Raw genomic sequence first — 18,800 nt, 5'->3', positions numbered from 1 at the left:
TTGAGGTCAAACAAAGCCAAAATGAACTGTTCATCTATCAAAGAAAGTATGCAAAGGAGATACATAAAAAATTTCATATGGAAGATTGCAACATAATGAGTACTCTTATGAATAAAAAAGAGAAGCTAATCAAAGATGATTGTTCTGCCAAAGTCATTGAAGCTGAGTTCAGGAGTTTGGTAGGTTGTCTAATGTACTTAACAGCAACCAGACCCGACATCTTGAATGTTGTAAGTATTCTCTCCAGATTCGTGCATTGTCCTAATGAGACTCACATGAGAGCTGCAAAAAAGAGTTATCAGATACGTCAAGGGGACCTGGAGTTATGGAGTGAAGTTTTTAAAGCACAGGGAATTGAAGTTAATTGGTTTCTCTGACAGTGAATGGGGTGGCTCAACTAATGATATGAAGAGTACCTCTGTTATTGTTTTTGCCTTGGATCAGGCATGTTCTCTTGGAGCTCGAAGAAGCAAGAAACTGTAGCTCAATCCACCGCCGAGGCGAAATTTGTGGTCGCAATGTGAAGCAGATTAACCAAGCTCTCTGGTTAAGGAAGATTCTTGTTGATCTAAACATGGAGCAGAAGCAAAGCACAGAGATTCTAGTTGATAACCAAGCTGCCATTACAATCTCTAACAATCCAGTCTTTCATGGGAAGACTAAGCATTTCAACATCAAGTTATTTTTTGTTCGAGAAGTTCAAAAGAGTGGTGATGTGTCTCTTTGTTACTGCAAATCTGAAGATCAAATTGCAGATATCTTCACCAAACCATTGCCACTTAGCATGTTTGAAAGCTTCAAGAAGAAACTTGGAGTTTGCAGCATCTAAACAAGGAGGAGTGTTGTGTTTAAGATTGCTACAATTTAGTTTTTTCTCTGTTGCTAAGTTTGAATAATTCTCCTTTACTTTAGGAGCTTAGTTTTTTGATTTGTTTGGTATATTGTTACCAGATTCTTAGCAGATTTTTAGAACCTCTTTTTCTATTTTTAGTCTTGAACTTTTGTATTTAAATCATTGAGGTGCAAATCAATTATTATTTCCAGTCTTCAATTATTTTCTATCTTAAAACTTCCTTTCTCTTCTTTCTGCTTCAAATCTCTGGATCAATCATCAAAGTTTGAGTCCTAATCACCAACATCCAATAAGCACCCTTACGGATGGAGAGTGTCCTTGAGGATTGTTGGCCACTATCTTGTTCATAGGCTCTTTAATCATCACTGAAACACCAGTGAGCCTGGTCGAGCACGGAAAGAAGTCATCAGGACACACGATACTACAAAATATTAAGGGTGTTGAAGATGTTGATTCCGAGTTCGAACAGATGGTGATAGCCAACAAAATTGCCAGGAAGTGAAGCATCCTTGCAATAAACTCATGAACCGCTATGGCATGCCCCCTATAATTATTGGCGTGATGCTTCAATTTTTCCAACAATTTACAAGAATCAATGCCATCGTGTTTTATGCTATTGTCTTGTTTCAAACTATTGGATTCAAGAATGATGCTTCGTTGTTGTCCTCAGTGATTACTGGATCTGTAAATGTTTTCGTCTCGGTCTTTGCAGTTGTTAAGTTTAGTAGGAGGATACTACTTCTCCAAGCTAGTATTCAGATGTTTGTATGCCAGTTATGCATCAGTTTTAACATATTAGAGATCAAGATTTACAAACAAACTCGTTACCAACTTTATCTGTCAATATCTCCTAATCTTCCATGTTGGGTTCTTATAGCAAGTTATGTGATGCAGACTATAATTAGAGCAATTCTTCTTGTTCACTTGCACGCCACTGGTTCCTAACAAAAACCCAAGCGTGGTTTGTTGTGTTACTGGTGTGTTTGTTTGTAATGGCCTTTGCCTGGTCATGGGGTCCTCTTGGTTGACTGAAACCCAGTGAAACCTCCTCTCTTGAGACAAGAACAGCTGAATTTGCCTTTGCAGTTAGCTCCAACATGCTATTCACCTTCATCATAGCTCAAGCATTGTTCTAGTTACTGGAGGCAAAAAATGTGCCCATTGATGCCATGGTAGACAAGGTCTGTAATAAACGCCCTATTTGGAAAGAGTTCATGATTGATGAGAATTGAAGTAGAAGTAGCTCAAAGCCAACAAATTCAGAGATGACATTGGCACCAGGGTAAGAGTAATGACGTTACAGTTTTTTTTTTTTATGTTGGTTTAACTTATGCACAATTTGCTTGATTTGAAACTCAATTGAATTGTCAGATATGGACCAGAGTCTTAAATACTTGAAATATTTCCAATTATATGAAACTTTAGTTGATCAACTAGTACTAGACAATGACATGGATAATATGAATTTTGAACTTATCGAGATAAGAGAATGATATAAGCCAAAAAGAGAGGTGCTTTAGCAGTAGCATGCAATCCTCCATAAAGGAGCTGCTGATTAGTATAATTGATTGTACAATGATTAATCTTTGAGATTATAAAAGTATATTAACCATTCCAGGAAAGGTCCCCCAAAAGGCCCCTAAATAATTCCACGGAATAAGCAAAACTAGTTTGGTTCAATGGGAAACCTGATACAAAAACTGCAAAACAGTAATTGCTAAACCAAGTTTAGCAAAATTCCCCTTGGAAGCTCTCAAAGTGAGAGCGTTGCTCGGGGAGGATACTGGAACACTCACTGAAGGAACGGGCGGCGGGCTCAAAGTTGACCCAGAGGGAGCTGAGGCCGGAGCTGTTTCAGGTAAGCGAAGCACATTGATGTCTACTTTCTGTCCAGCTTGACAGTGTCCAGGAACACCACAGAAAAAAAAATGGTGACCTTTAGTAGTTATTTTAATGGAGTCATTGCCAGTGGTATATGTAGCCAAAGGGGACGAGGTATTGCAGGCCCTGTACATCGAATGGGTTACCCGCATCACATTGTGTAACTGAGCATTGTACTCGAAAACTGTACGTCAGTATAACATTGGTGTCATCGAATGAACTGATATAAGTTGTGACAAAAAAAAAAGAATTATATAACTGACAAAATCTTAAGCAGCAGGCTAATTAAGTTCCTGGCTGTACTGAAATGGCTATACCCTTCTATTTCAAAAACAATATTTTTATTTTTTATTATTATATAAAATAAATAAACATAATTTTGAAAATGCAAATTAAATTATAATTTGTGAGATTTTAACTCAAGATACAAATTTGCCTTAACAACACAATGGAGTAATCGTTAATATCTCTTGTTGACACTAATTATCAAGGTTTAAAGTTTAAACCCTATTGATACAATTATCTTCCAATTTGTAACTTATTTTGTGCAAAAATAAAAATAAAAATCCAAAGCTAACTCTATCATTTCAACCAAAAATTTATTTAATTTAAAAATATATAAATATATTTTCTGCCTAAATTTACCTATCAAATAAATTTGTATAATTAGGATAAGCGTGGTCAATTTTAAAACTAGAATCGAAGATTATCTGTGCAGGTTTGGTTTTAAAAGTTTTGCAATATAATTCGGCTGTATAGTATTATTTAAATGATTTGTTGGGTGCTCATTTAATTAAAAATTATCAAAAACAATTTTTTTAGAAAGTAACAAACATGATCATAAGGATAGTTATATTTGTTTTAATATAAATATTAAAAAGAATACACATGAGATTTGAAATTAAATCATCATAGAGTTCAAAATTTTATTTTATCATTTTATCTAAACTCTCATTTGTTTTATATATCAATTTTCTTTAAGTATTATTGTTCATAACTTTAATTTAGTTTTAGTTCTAATTATGATTTAGTATATCAATTTTATTTTATTTTTTGAAGAAATTAACAATTGAAACAATAATGTTTGAATATTATAAATAAAAATATAACCACACAATAAAAATGACTAAACATTAAAAAATTAAAACATATAATATTTAAAATACTCTGTTTATATATAAATAAAGGTGGCGTTTGTTTAGCTGATTTTAAAAATAATTTTTATGATCATATCTTATATCATTTCATCTCATTTTCGTATTGTTTGTCGAGAAAAATAGTGCATTAAGAATATGTATTATCTTATTTCATCCTATTTTTTTTGTATAATATTTCGATTGAATGTAGAGAGAATTTTGTATAATATGTGTTGTAAATTTAAATAAAAGTTTATACATAATAATTTGTTTTATATTTATTTTGACACACTCCATCATTCAATACTCGCGTGGTGTTTATGCTATTTTGTTAATATATTGTATTTTAATTATTTTTTATATTATATATCTGTCCTATCTTGTTAGGGGCAAATGAGGCAAGTCAATGAGGTGGTGGTTCACAAATTAGTGTGCGGAGAGCCACGATAAGTGGAGTTATAAGTTCAGGGTGTTCTAATTTTATGAGTGGGTAGTTGAAAAGACATAAGTGTCTTCCCGATGCTAAAGACAAGTATTTATTTTGTAAGCCTAAGGACATGTGTTTATAGTCCAAAGGGACAATCTATTAGTCTTAGTCTTGACACGTGCATCGTGCATGTTCTTTTTGATCGACTATTTGGATAGCACAATAGTCCTTTAGATAGGCGACAATCAAATGAAGATGTAATAGGTGAGGTCTCATGTGTGAGCCATGCAAAAAAGTACCCTTATTTTCTTAGTGAGGTAGACCAAAAGCACTCCATGTGCTATGCATATATATGTTCAAGAAGCCTAACCTTAATGAAGATTTATTATTAATAAGGTCATGGACGAAGTAATGTCATTACAAGGTAAAGGTGATGAACCTAAATGGATAAAATACTCATAATATGTCTTACATTTAGAATATAACTCATTATAATTAGGTGAATCAATTTTAAATCCACTTACTTAAAAGAATGGGACCACTACTAGTTTGTTTGGATAATACATAGTAATTGATGAAAATGTAATTACTAGGATAGTAATTACACTCTCTTGGAATTACAATTCTTTATAATTTACAAAACATGTTTGGTTGATAAAGTGTAATTATATTGTAATTATATTGTAATTCCTTATGGAACATCCCAAATTTTTATTTGACATGTGACATTATTCGGTATGAGATATAATGAATTATTAAGAAATTGAGAAAATTTTGTCAAATAAAGGAATTTACATTAAGATAAAGTGGTTTTGGATATGAGATTCATTGAAAAGAACTTTTAGGAGTTAAAACATGACAAAAAGGACTAAATTCCAAACATTGAAAAGTTTAGGGACTAAAGAGCATATATGACCAAAATAGGAAAGTAAGTTATTATTGATGAATTGGCCTAACAGTAAGTTGGAATATGTACTGGTATGGTGAAAATCACATTTTGAACCAAATTGGAAAGGATTTGAAAGTACAAGGACTAAATTACAAATTTCCTAACTTTATTGAAAAAAGGGAAAATATGTAATTTTCACCCTTCATAATTTCATATTAAAGATTATAAGTGAATTATGAGATTTAGAATTTCCTAACTTTATTGTGAAGAAACTATGTTAAGAGACATAAATGGGCAAAAAGGTAAATTGACCTTGTAAAGGTATTTTGGTCATTTCTAGATAGTTTCATGATGAAAATAACATTTAAATGTAATATTGGATATTCTAAATTTGTATGGATCGTTCGAATCTCATATCATGAATTAGACTACAATTTGACAAAAAACTTAAACATGGATGCTTAGACTTGAGCCCATTTGTGTTGTATTTGAAATAAAAAATAGGGGAAAAAGAACCCCCGTTAGCCTAAAATCAGTTGGCCAGCTCTCCCTTGGCATTTGTCCTCTTCTTCCTCAATTTTCATGCATTTTCTCAATTTTTTTCTAAAAAATGTCATAACCCACCTTGAAGTTTTAATGAAATCACCATTGAAACAACTTCCTAATCTCATTTCCTCTATCATTTTCATCCATGTCAACCTAGGGTTTGAAGGGTTCTAGTGAGAGAAAGCTCCAATAAGGTAAAAAATGACTTCTTACATCCCTACTTTGAGTTTTGTTATAGGTTGCATTGGGAAAGCATGGAAAATATTTTGTTATATTTTCATGTATGCAAAATGAAAAGAAATGATGAGTAATGGAATTAAAAGCTTGATTGATGATGGATTAAGGCTTATAGGGGCATGATTAAGTTTTGTAGAGTATCTATTAAGGTAACTATCTTTGGATACCCTTACTTACCTATGTTGTCATGTTTACGAAAATTTGATGAAATTGAGAAATAAATATGAAAATGGTATTGAAATGTATGTGTTCGATTTCCATAAATTAAATTTTAGATAAAAAGAAACTTAGAAAACTAAAGGCCTAATAATCCTTTATTACAAGGTATTAAAATTCCTAGTAAAATGTCATATGAATTGGTTACCATAAAGTGATTATTGAATGTGTATGAACTAAGTTATTCATATCGAAAATGCTAATAATGTCACTATGGACAAATATGTGAAGAATTGTGAATTCCTACTTTCAGTCGATAGAGTCGACATCTTGTTAAAAAGCATGATATTTTTTGTGTGAAAGATAATGAACAAAGAAATTATGAATCCACACTATTTCGAACCATTATATGAAAATAGACATGAGCATAAGGCCTAAATAAATGTGAAAATGTGTACGTATATGCAAAACACTTATAGTGCCTACGTGTGAAAAAGAATCTTGGAATCATATAAGGTCTAATGGCCACCTAATATGAACTATAGGAAATATATAATAATGAACGGAAGCTTAAAGATCTCCAATTATATGAATTTTATTTGTGTTGCATACCATGGTGTGGGTTGACGTCAAGATGAGGAGGAGAACAACATCACGATGACAGAATTGACAACACTCTAATGAGGCGATATGCCACGTCACGATGTGGCAATGTGTATTCAACTTAAATCGAGTTTTTCACCCAATTAAACTCTACTATCTTTTCGTAATTGAACTCTGATTAGTCTAAGAATATTTTAGCCAAATTAGGACTTTAATATTAGCCTATTTAAACTATCTTTGTAACCCTGTTTAGAGAGTTGACAGAATATCTCTTACATGATATTTGATAAAGAGTTTTGGGGAGAGTTTTTTAGAGAGCTTTGTATCTGGGTTCTGCTCATTTACGTTATTTTATCCATCTTGTAATATTCATTTATTTTCTCAATAAGTGAAGTCTCCTTTGCCCATGGTTTTTATCCTTCTTTGAGGGTTTTTCACATAATATTTGTGTATTTGATCTTTTCTACCTTTCTTACTCGTTATTTATACGGGTTGATCCCCAATAAATTGGCATCAGAGCCTGGTTCAGCTTTTGCAGTTCAACTCATTTAGGATGGAAATAATGAGATTCGACATCGAGAAGTTTGACGAGATCACAAATTTTAGTTTGTGGTAAGTTCAGATGACAACAATTCTAGTTCAGAACGGTCTGAAAAAGGTTATTACAGGGGAAATCCCGCGGATGCGAATCAGGCAGAGCGGGAGGAACTTGACGTGAAGGCATTGTCAACAATTCAGTTGTGTCTCACTAAAAATGTATTGTAGGAGGTGCTTTTGGAGAAGACAAAAACAACCCTATGGAGGAAATTGAAAGCCCGATATATGATAAAGTCTCTCGTAAATCGCTTGGTATTGAAACATTAATTATACACATACCGTATGGAAAAAGGTGAGAACCTTAAGGGTCACATCAGTCAATTTGTTACTCTCTTGAACAATCTAAGGAATGTCAAGGTTAGTATAGATGATGAAGATTAGACTATACTATTATTGTGCTCTTTGCCCCCTTCGTATAAAACCTTCAGGGAGATCCTGATTTATGGTAGAGATAAACTCTCATTTGAAGATATGAAGGGTAACTTGTTGAGCAAAGAGAAACTTGATAATGAGCTAGGTTGGAGTAGCAAGCCTGGTGATCAAGCTTCGCTTTTGGTTGCTAAAGACAGGCAACACACTTAGGATTCAAGTCAAAACAAATCTAGGTCAAGATCGAAGTCTAGGAATCGTGACAAAACATGTCACTACTACAAGAACTTGGGTCACATTAAGGTAGAATGTTATAAGTTGAAAAATAAATATAGGAAGGTTGCTGAGAGCAATGAGGAACAAAAGGTTGAGGTAGCCAATGATAGTGTAGTCAAGGATGGCAGTGATTGTTGGTGTCTATGACTGAAAGGTCTAAACTTACGTCTGAGTGGACTTTAGATTTGGGGCGTTCTTTCTATATGTGTCCAAACAAGAACTTATTCTCCACATAAAGTCTAGTTGAAGGTGGAGTTGTGCTTATAGGGAACAATTCACCCTGTAAGCTAACCGGTGTTGGTACGTTCAAATCAAGACACAATGGAACCGTTAGGACACTATCAGATGTCAAGCATATGCCTAATTTAAAGAAGAATCTCATCTCCTTGGGAAAGTGAGACTCGAAAGGTCATAAGATCGAAGTTGAGTCAAGCGACATTAAGGTATCTCATGGAGCTCTCGTTCTGATGAGAGGTTGAAAGACCAACAATCTTTATGTTCTACAAGATTCAAAGATAATTGGTAAAGCAGTAATTTCCTCATCTGTGAAGGAGTCATTGTTGGATTTGGTGCTTTAAGTGTAGTATTTTCGTTTAAGTACACTTGTAATTTTTTTCGAATAGATTGGTTAATAAAACAAATTCATTGATTACAATTAACATATTTTGTATTATATCCTCAAATGGTTTTTGCACGCAAAACAAAATAGAAGCAAATGTTGCTCATTGGTTGTCTAATGTTTAACTAATACTAAGCAGTATTATGTGCTCATATCGTAATATAGAAAGATAGCTTGTATTAGTAGACAAAACTAAACAAGTTCTTAGTCTAATTGGAAATGATCAAACCAATTATAAGACTAATATGTTGTTTATCAAGTCCAATTTGGTAGATGCTTTGTCTTGGGCACTGGAGCAGATGACTCCTAGAGATAGAGACAGAGATGTGATTGACTGGACTGACAGTACATCGAATAGGACCCAAGCAAAATAGATCCTGAATCTATTTATTGATAAATTCAATTGTGACACTCATAGTGTGGCATACCTAAATCATAACTGGATGACAGACTATGCATGTGTGACCCGTACACTTTGATTTAAGTAAAAACCTAAGTTCGAACAGATAAGGAACCGAAACTGGCTCATTTGGTGTACGACTTCTATAGTATGTAGCGTCATTCACAATACTGGAGTTCATAGCCTTAGGCATGGGTAAATGATATCCTTTCATTGGCATTACATGGTTGATGAAAAGTAAACGTGACCACGAGTTGTTCATCTTTATGATGAATGACTTGATCACTATTTGATAGTGATTGACTTTTCATGAAGGAAGGTGCAATGTTTACCATGAGATAAAATAAGATCATATTAGGAGAACGAATATTATCCCAAAAAGATCACGGATATATTATAAGGGTAACACAATTATGACAAGGTCATTGGACGAGCATTGGATAGTTGTTTTTGTAATGGTATGTCGTTATGGAGAGCTCAGCCACAATACTATAGTGGAATGAATTTTTGACTAAATGAGTTTATAATTAATAAGAGAAAAGTCAGAACTTACTTATAAATCATTTGGGCCCTAATTATATATGTCCAATCGATCCCTCCGCTAACTCATTAAAACCATAAGTGAATTGTGTGTTTAAATAAAAATGAATAGAATGAATAGAAATGGAGAAACGGAAAACAATAAAAAATATTATGATTTTCTCTGAAATGAAGAAATGGAATCATTTAGAAATGAATGTGGGTTTCTTAAAAATAGAAATAGAAATGAAAATGAAAATTAGAAATGGTCCGTTTGCAAATATATATGGATTACTTATAAATGGTTGGAAGAATGAGTTTATGTTTTTGACTAGTTTTAAACCCTATAAATGAAAATAAATCGTTCGGTCATAGTGAAAACGTTAAGTTGTGAAATATTGAATATATTTTCTTGGAAATTTTAACAATGGTAAAATTGTTATAATTTTATCGAGGGTAAAATTGGGATGAAAAAATTATTTAATTGGGAAAATAATGTTTATTTTGAAAATAGAAAAACATGTATTACATTGGATTAAATTATAAAGTATTGGGTTAAATGTCAAAAAGCACATATAACTGGGTCTAATACAATGAGAGACCTAAATCCCCATCATATTACATATGAGGGTAAGCACACCCTAGTAGCCCCTCTCCCTCTCTTAGTTGGACTATGAAGTTGTTTTTTCTATTTGAAATAAACCTCTACAATTCAACAAGGGTTCTACCTTCTCTCCCTATAAATAGATTGCACCGGTAGAGCTATTTACATAACTTTGAGAGATTTTTACTCTACCGAAAAATAGAGACAATTTATTCTCAACTATTAAATATTTTTATCCAACAAAATAATTGTAACACCCTAAAATACGGCTTTGGAGTTTTAGGGGTAATTTAGGAATTTTAGCCTCAGAGTGTTTGAAATTTTCTATCATGGTATATCGATAATGTTTTCGAATATGGTTTTTAGAAATTCAAATCAAATTTTGTAAACTTGTTTTAGAAACCTTTAATTTTTAATTAAGGATTGATCTGTAAAAGGGGGAAAATTTTGTGTGTTTATGAAGCAATTTCACAAAATTTTAAAATCAACCTAATATCTTCCCCACCTATAGCATATTCACGAAAACTTTTCTCCATTCCCTTGTGTTGTCGTCCATTGCTCCCTTAAAACCCCAATAACCCAAATTTGATTCCTAAATTCTACGCATTTGATTTCTATCATCCTCCTAGTCATAAACCTCCATAGAAGTTAACAAAAACACCCAAAAACACCATAGTTTCCTCCATTGTCAAGCTTGTAAGTTTTTCGATTTTTTGATCAAACGCTCGATTTTTCATCAACTAAGGTCACGGTTCAATCCCTAATCAATTTTATATGATGTATGTCTTTTAAACGGAATTTTTCGCCATTAAATTGTATGTTTTAAATAAAAGCTGAAAATAAAGTCGTTAACTGTGAATTTTAGGTTTTCGAGTAAAAATGTGATTTCAAAGTATTAATCAGTAGGTGTTTACATGATTATGAGGTTTATAAACTTACTTAAAAGTTTTATTAATGATTCCTAAGGTTTTAATGAGTTTTCATGGAAAATGCCTATTGTACGTCAAAAAAAATTTAATACCATGAATTGAGTAGTTTTGTGAAGTATAAAGGTTGAGAATCAGTCGTAGGTAAATAATTAGATGAATGGAATTCATTTTAGGCAAAAAATTAAGTATAAATCGAGATATTCAAATTTTAAGTTTTCTATGTCGAGGTTTCGGTCAAAAGAGAACCTAGCTTAGGCTTGTGTTTTTGGATTTTTTTTATGTGAGTCTTTGACTGAATGTTGATTGTGTTGTTGTGTGATTTACTTTTTTGAAGCGTTGGAATCGATAGGACCTTCTATAAGTAGAGATAAAGGCAAGGAAAAGCTAGTTTGAGCTTTCAGCTTTTTAGCGAAAACGTAATTGGTGAGTGTTTAGATTAGCTGCTTGTGGACATGATTCAATGCGTTATTTGGGAATTTAGTTGTAGCGTAAGCCCCTACTCTACATTCTAAGCGTAAGCTTCCTTATGTTGATATTTATCTTGTGGAATATGCACTTGCATTATTATGAAAATGTGAACTGAAATGAGATGATATATATGTGTTGTATGTTCATGATTATTGTTGTGAAAGAGTATATGTAGGCATGACATACATGCTAAGTGACAGTGATAATATTGTGCAAATGTTACAAATATGGGGTGATAGTAAACGAAAATCGGTAAGTAACATATGTGTTTAAATACAGATATTTTGGCCTTATGATACTTGAGACCATTGGATATAGTTGGCATGCCATAGGATTGTAAGTACTCACCCATATATATATGAGATTTGGGCATTGAGGCACTGGGACATGTTTGGAGAGATAAGGGGATGTGAGCTAAGCTCCATTCAACGGGACATGTTCAGTGTGTTGGAGAGTGTTAGCTTAATGCTTCACTTACGGGACATGTTTAACTCTATGAGTCTATGTGGTGTGTTGGAGATCCGTGTATATGATGTGTGGTGGTAGTGCCCACTTTTAAGTTTCGTAGCTCAAGTGTCAAATTATCTCAAACTATCATAATATATGAATATGTGTGTGTTGTGATATTTGTCTATATGATATGTGACTATTGTGGAAATTGTCTATAACTATGTTTCTATGTATTGTGATGTATATGCGAAAGTGTATGTAATAACTTAGTAAATAAATTGTTAAACGTGCTTGCGTAATTGGAATATGTCGATAAAGTTGAAATTATTCTAATTATGCCATGTGTGTTTTCTACGAATGCTTAATGACATGTTTGCATAGTAGTTGTTCTAGGCATTCACTGATCTTGTTGAGCTCACCCACTCCTTTTAAACCCTTGCAGAGTAGTTAAGTGCTGGTGTCAGCGGTATGGTTGTTGAGGGGTGATCCAAACAAGTCCATTTCGCTTTTTGTGGGTCTCTATTGTTTATTCAATTTGGTTTTGGAAATAAGGCAATATGGTAGACTTTGTGCTAGTTTTTGCCATGATTTTTTAACATTCCATAACTTAATTACTCTTAGGATTTTGAGGTTTAAATCATGTTATGTTGACTACTACTCGGAATAATTTTCAATGTTAAAACTTTATTATGGTCGTTTTGACATTTATTTGATAATGTGATAGTAGCATGATGAATTGATACAAGTTGGTATGATCTATGTGCTTATATGTGCTACAATTTTAGGGTCTAATGTAGAGGTACCGATATTTGCGTTGTAAAAATAATACCTCTATGATTTTCAAATGTGTAAGAAGCCAGAATCTTAATTTTGTATTGATACCATATCACGAGTATCGATACTCGGGGTAAAGTTACTGATACTTTGTAAATGGTACCTATAATTTTCGTTACTTTGGTTTCTCAACGAGAAATAGTAAGTAGTTTTGGTATCAATTTTCAAATTGGTATTGATACCATCTAAAGGAAATATTGAGACATTTGTTATAGTATTGATACTTACGTGACTTGTGTTGGTATTTTTGCTAAGTGGTCCTAAAACATGTTTAATTGATTTAATAAGCTCGTTTAAGGTAGATTTTTCTTGTTATATTGATAATTATTATATGTCCAATTTAAAATTTGTATAAGTGCCAAGATAAAATATGTTTGCATGAAATGTGACAATACATGATGTGAGCTGGTGGTGTACCGTCCTATTACTCAAGCTCGGAGACCAAGTCAGGTATAGGGTGTTACATTTAATGGTATAAGGGCTTAGGTTCATTAACGCTCAGACCTAGGTGATTGTTGTGTCTTTGAAGTTTCGAAACTCGTGAGTCTAAATTTCTCTATTTTCTTGAAGTTGTGATATAATGATGTTTGAATTGCATAAGGTGGCTTGAAATATTCTGATTGAATTGCATGTGGGAATGGGAACACATTGCCTTAGATCTTGAAGTTTGTTTGTAGGAGTAAAACTTGGATCATCTCCTCGACCCTCACACCATGTATTTGTTTGTTTGTATGTTAGATTATTAGATATGCCTCCTAGACATGTAAATGTTAGAGCTAGTGCTCAAGAGGATAGTACATCCTCTGCACCTTCTGTGCCACCACGCAGAGTGAACATACCTAATGAGGGTGTAGGCCCTATGATGGAAGCTATGATTGGAGCGTTTTAGCAGATTGTTGATGCTAAACCTGCTCTTGCACCTGCCAATCCTGTGCCTGTTAACCGAGGGTTGCCACTTGAACATCTTCCGGCGTTGGGTGGTAAGAAATTTTCTAAGGTAAAAGTTATTGATTCGACCATATTTGAGTATTTTTTGGAGGGAGTTGAAAGGATCCTCACACAGATGTCATGTTCTAATTAAGGGAAGTTGGGTTGTACTGTGTCCTTACTTAACAGTAGGGCTCATCATTGGTGGAATGCGATTAGGAGAGGTACTACTACTTATCATTTGACTTGGGGATATTTTCTTGAGGTTTTTAAGAGGAAGTTTATTGGTGAACAGTATATGGAGGCTCGTAAGCATGCATTTTTGGATTTGGTTTAGGGTGATTTGATAGTGGTTGATTATGAGGCTAAGTTCGTATGACTTAGTCAGTATGCTCCTAAGATGATACTTTTTGAGAGGGATCGATGAAAGAGGTATCGATTTGTGCTTAATCGTGAGATTTGGGTTTATTTGGTAGCATAAAATGTAGAGATGTTTGATGAGTTAGTTGAGAAAGCCGAGGCTATTGAGGGGACTTTGACTGAGTTGCCTCGTTCTATGGTTACTAAGTCTAGTAAAACGGATTCTAATGATGCATCTGGATGACCGTCTAAGAGAAGACATGATATTCAGGGTTCTGATAGGAGAGCACAGCACGAGTTCCGACCAAGTCAGTCTGGGAAGCAAGACAGTGTTGTAGTTAGTACTAGTGGTTCGTCGAGTGGTTCTAGATGACCGTTTTGTACACATTGTGACCATAGGCATTCTGGTGAGTGTCGTAAGTTGACCGGTGGGTATTTTGAGTGTGGTTTGGAGGAACATTTTCTGAGGGATTGCCTGAATAGAGTAGAGGTATCGCAGACTCAGCGTTTGGCACCTGCTAGACGTTGTGGTCGCGGTAGAGGTAATGGAAGATCGGTTGGGTAGCGAATTGTTGCTTATGTTATTGCTAAACATTTTGAGTTTGGAGGTGTAGCTCAGGATTATGTTGTTAGGGAGCCATAGGGTCAAGATTCATCGATGAAATTGAGGGTATTTTTTCCTTGTAATCACTTCTTTTATTCTCGTTAGTAGATTTAGGTTCTACGCCTCCGTAAATTTTGAGAAATTTAACTAATAAGTAGAGATCCCAATAGGGACTATTGAATTAGGAAAAATGGTTACAAGTTCTTTAGATGAGAGAGTGTCATAGCGAATAGGAAATTGTTAAAGAAGTTACCGTAGAGTAGTCTGTGGTAGTGAAGATAATCTTTAAGAAAAGCGGTAGGAAGTTAAAGAAAATAGGAATCAGAGTGCGCAACGAAAGTGTGATGGTTAGTTTAAAAGTAGAAATAACATATTTTGTGATTAAGCAAGTGACGTGCTAGTAGGTAAATTTCAAGGACGAAATTCTTTTTAGAGGTGGAGAATTGTAACAACCTTAAATTGGGCCTAAAGTTTTAGGTGTAATTTAGGAATTTTAGCCATAAAGTGTATATATCCGTAATATTTTTGAATATAGTTTTTAGAAATTAAAATCAATATTTGAAAATGTGTTTTAGAAACCTTTAATTTTTAGTTAAGGACCGATTTGTAAAAAGGGTAAAATTTTGTGTGTTTATGAAGAAATATCACCAAAATTTTCACTCAACCTAATAATATCTTCCCCACTTATAGCATATTCACATAAACTTTTCTCCATTCACTTGTGTTGTCATCCACTCCTCCCCTAAAACCCCAATCACCCAATTTTGATTCCTAAACTCTATTCCTTTGATTTCTATCATTCTCCTAGTCATAAACCTTCATAGAAGTTAAATTAAACACCCAAAAATACCATACTTTCCTCTATTGTCAGGCTTGTGAGTTTTTCATATTTTTAATCAAACACTCAATTTTTCGTCAACTAAGGTAACAATTCAATTCCTAATTAGTTTTAAATGATATATGATATTTTAAATGGGATTTTAACCATTAAATTGAATAGTTTTAAATAAAAGCCAAAAATAGAGTCGTTAATGGTGAATTTCAGGTTTTCGAGTAAAAATGTGATTTCAAAGTGTTAATTAGTAGGTTTTGACATGATTATTAGGTTTCTAAACTTACTTAAAAGTTTCATTAAATATTTCTAATGTTTTAATGAGTTTTAATGAAAAATGCCTATTATACTACATAAAATTTTGATACCATGAATTGAGTAGTTTTGCGAAGTTTAAAGGTTGAGAATCAGTCGTAGGTAAATAATTAGATGAATGGAATTAGTTTCAAGAAAAAATATGAAGTATAGACCAAGATATTCAATTTTTAAGTTTTCTGTGTCGAAGGTTTCGGTCAAAAGAGAACCTAGCTTAGGCTTGTGTTTTTGGATTTTTTTATGTGAGTCTGTGACTGAATGTTGACTGTGTTGTTGTGTGATTTACTTTGTTGAAACATTGGAATCGATAGGACCATTTATAAGTAGAGATAATGGCAAGGAAAAGTTAGTTTGAGCTTTCGACTATTCAGCGAAATCGTAATTGTGAGTGATTAGATTAGCTGCTTATGGACATGATTCAATGCGTTATTTGGAAATTTAGTTTGAGCTTTCAACTTTTTAGAAAAATCGTAATTGGTGAGTGTTTATACACCATCGTTTATAAACACTCACCTGAAAATTCTCTCGGGGACGGGCTGGGTATAGGTTGTTACAACAATTCTACCAGTGTTTGCTAAAGAAGAGAGAATTTTTGTTTTTACCCCTAAAAAAAAGAACTATTTTCCTAATTTTGTGTTTTATCCTAGACGACATGTCCATAGTGTGAATAAGTGTCAGGAACGGTTGCACTGCTAACTTCACTATGGAGGGCCGAGTATGAGGTATGGAAAAGTTATAGCAGTATAATAGTGTGGATATAGCTATAGATCAAAGAAACCCCATAAGGATAAAACTCATTGATATAAAGTATCATAAAGGAGATGGTAGTGTTTGATGGAATAGTGGATGTAGTCAAAGATCGCATATGAGGACAAACCTTGGGGATTTGTTTTGCCAAGACTCTACTAGTTGGAGATCTCTTTGGGAAACATTTGGAAGGGAAAACTAATGCAAAACATGACTTATCTACTTCACTAGGGCCAGTAGGAGACTGTTGGATTTGGTGCCCTAAGTGTAGTATTTTCGTCTAAATACACTTGAAATTTTTTAAAATAGATTAGTAAATAAAACAATTTCATTTATTACAATTAATATACTTTGTATTATTTTCCTCAAATGAGTTTGGCATGCAAACCAGAATGGAAGCAAATGTTGTCACTGGTTGTCTAATGTTTAACATGGTCGGATTGTAATACAAAATGACAACATCTATTAATAGACAAAATTAAACATGTCCTTAGTCTAATTGGAAATGAGCAAACCAATTGAAAGACTAATATGTTGTTTATCAAGTCCAATTGGGTAGATGCTTTGTCTTGGGCATTAGAGCGGATGACTCCTAGAAGATAGAGACATAGATGTGATTGACTAGACTAATAGTACGTCGAACAGGACCCATGCAGAATAGATCCTGAATCCATTTATAGATGTTTTCACTTGTGGCATTCATAATGTGACATACCTTAATTATAAGTGTATGACAGACTATGTATGTGTGACTCGTACACTTTAATGTATGTAAAAGCTTGAGTTCGAATAGATAAGGAACCAAAAGCTGGTGTGTTTGGTGTACGACTTCTACAGTATGTAACGTCATTCACAACAGTGAAATTCATATCCCGAGACATGGGTAAATGATATCCTCTCATTCACATTGCATGGTTGATGAAAAGTAAATGTGGTCAGGGGTTGTTTGCCTTTGTGATGAATGACTTTATCACTATTTGATAGTGGTTGACTTTTTATGAAGGAAGATGTAATGGTTAGCATGAGATAAAATAGGATCACATTGGGAGAGCAGGTATTATTCCAAAGAGATCAAGGATATACTATGAGGGTAACACACTTATGACAAGGTCATTGGACAAGCACTGAATATTTGCTTTCGTAATGGTATGTCGCTTGGAAGAGCTCAGTCACAATACTATAGTGGAATGATTTCGTGACTAAATAAATTTATAATTAATAGGCGAAAAGCTGAAACTTAATTATAAATCATTTGATCCCTAATTACCTATGTTCAATCGGCCTCTCCTCTAGCTCGTTGAAACCATAAATGAATTACATGTTTGAATCAAAATGAATAGAATAAATAGAAATATAGAGATAGAAAACAATCAAAATTGATTATGGTTTTCTCTGAAATGGAGAAATGGAACCATTTGGACAAGAATGTGGGTTTCTCAAAAATTGGAAATAAAAATGGAACTGAAAATGAGAAAAGATCTATTTGCAAATATATATGGATTACTCATAAATGATCGGAAGAATGAGTTTATATTTTTTATTTTTAAAGACCAAAATGAAAATAAACCATTCGGTAAAAGTGAAGAAGTTGAGTTGTAAAATATTGAATATATTTTATTGAAAATTTTGCCAAGAGTATAATCGTCAAAATTTTACCGATGGTCAAACTAGGATGAGAAAATTATTTAATTGGAAAATTAATGTTTTTTTGGAAAATATAAAATATGTATTTTGTAACAACAGTAATTTTTAAAGGTAATTGAAATAGTAGTTTTGAAACTTCGCTTTTGATGATCGAGTCAATAAATATTATTTATTAATATTTATGAAGTTATTATAGTGTTATATTGAATTCTAGTCTAATAATTTTGGTTATGTGGAAAGTTAGTTAAGGTACAAGTGTATTGGTTTGAAAGTCAATGGTTTTGGAAATTGAGGTATTGAAACCTCGTTTTTAAAATTTGAGGTTGTAAATATTTTATTAAATATTTATGGAAATATTGTATAAGTGTATTAAATTTTTTATAAGTAATTTTATTGATTTAGTGATTAATTAAGGTACAATGACTAAATCGTAAAAACCATAACAGTTTATCGATATAGATTTTTATTCGTTAAAAGGAATAATTGGAAATCATTAAAGGACCAAGGTGGCAATTGGAACACATCTAGAATTGTGGTGACGATTAGGTAGTGTTGTGCTGGAAACAATTTTAAAAAAT

General features: G+C 33.1%; 2 pseudogenes; one reads left to right on the top strand and one right to left on the bottom strand.

Annotated features, from left to right (window-relative positions):
* The window catches only part of LOC105775455 (uncharacterized), a 70,287-nt pseudogene extending 68,298 nt beyond the window's left edge, over positions 1–1,989 (top strand).
* A 379-nt stretch (positions 1,990–2,368) lies between these two features.
* Positions 2,369–18,800, bottom strand: part of LOC105777951 (chemocyanin-like) — a 34,721-nt pseudogene continuing 18,289 nt past the window's right edge.

This window comes from Gossypium raimondii, chromosome 10 (genome assembly GCF_025698545.1).
Source record: "Gossypium raimondii isolate GPD5lz chromosome 10, ASM2569854v1, whole genome shotgun sequence".
In the NCBI taxonomy this organism is placed as follows: Eukaryota; Viridiplantae; Streptophyta; class Magnoliopsida; order Malvales; family Malvaceae; genus Gossypium; species Gossypium raimondii.
This window is presented reverse-complemented; position numbering and strand designations above follow the sequence as displayed.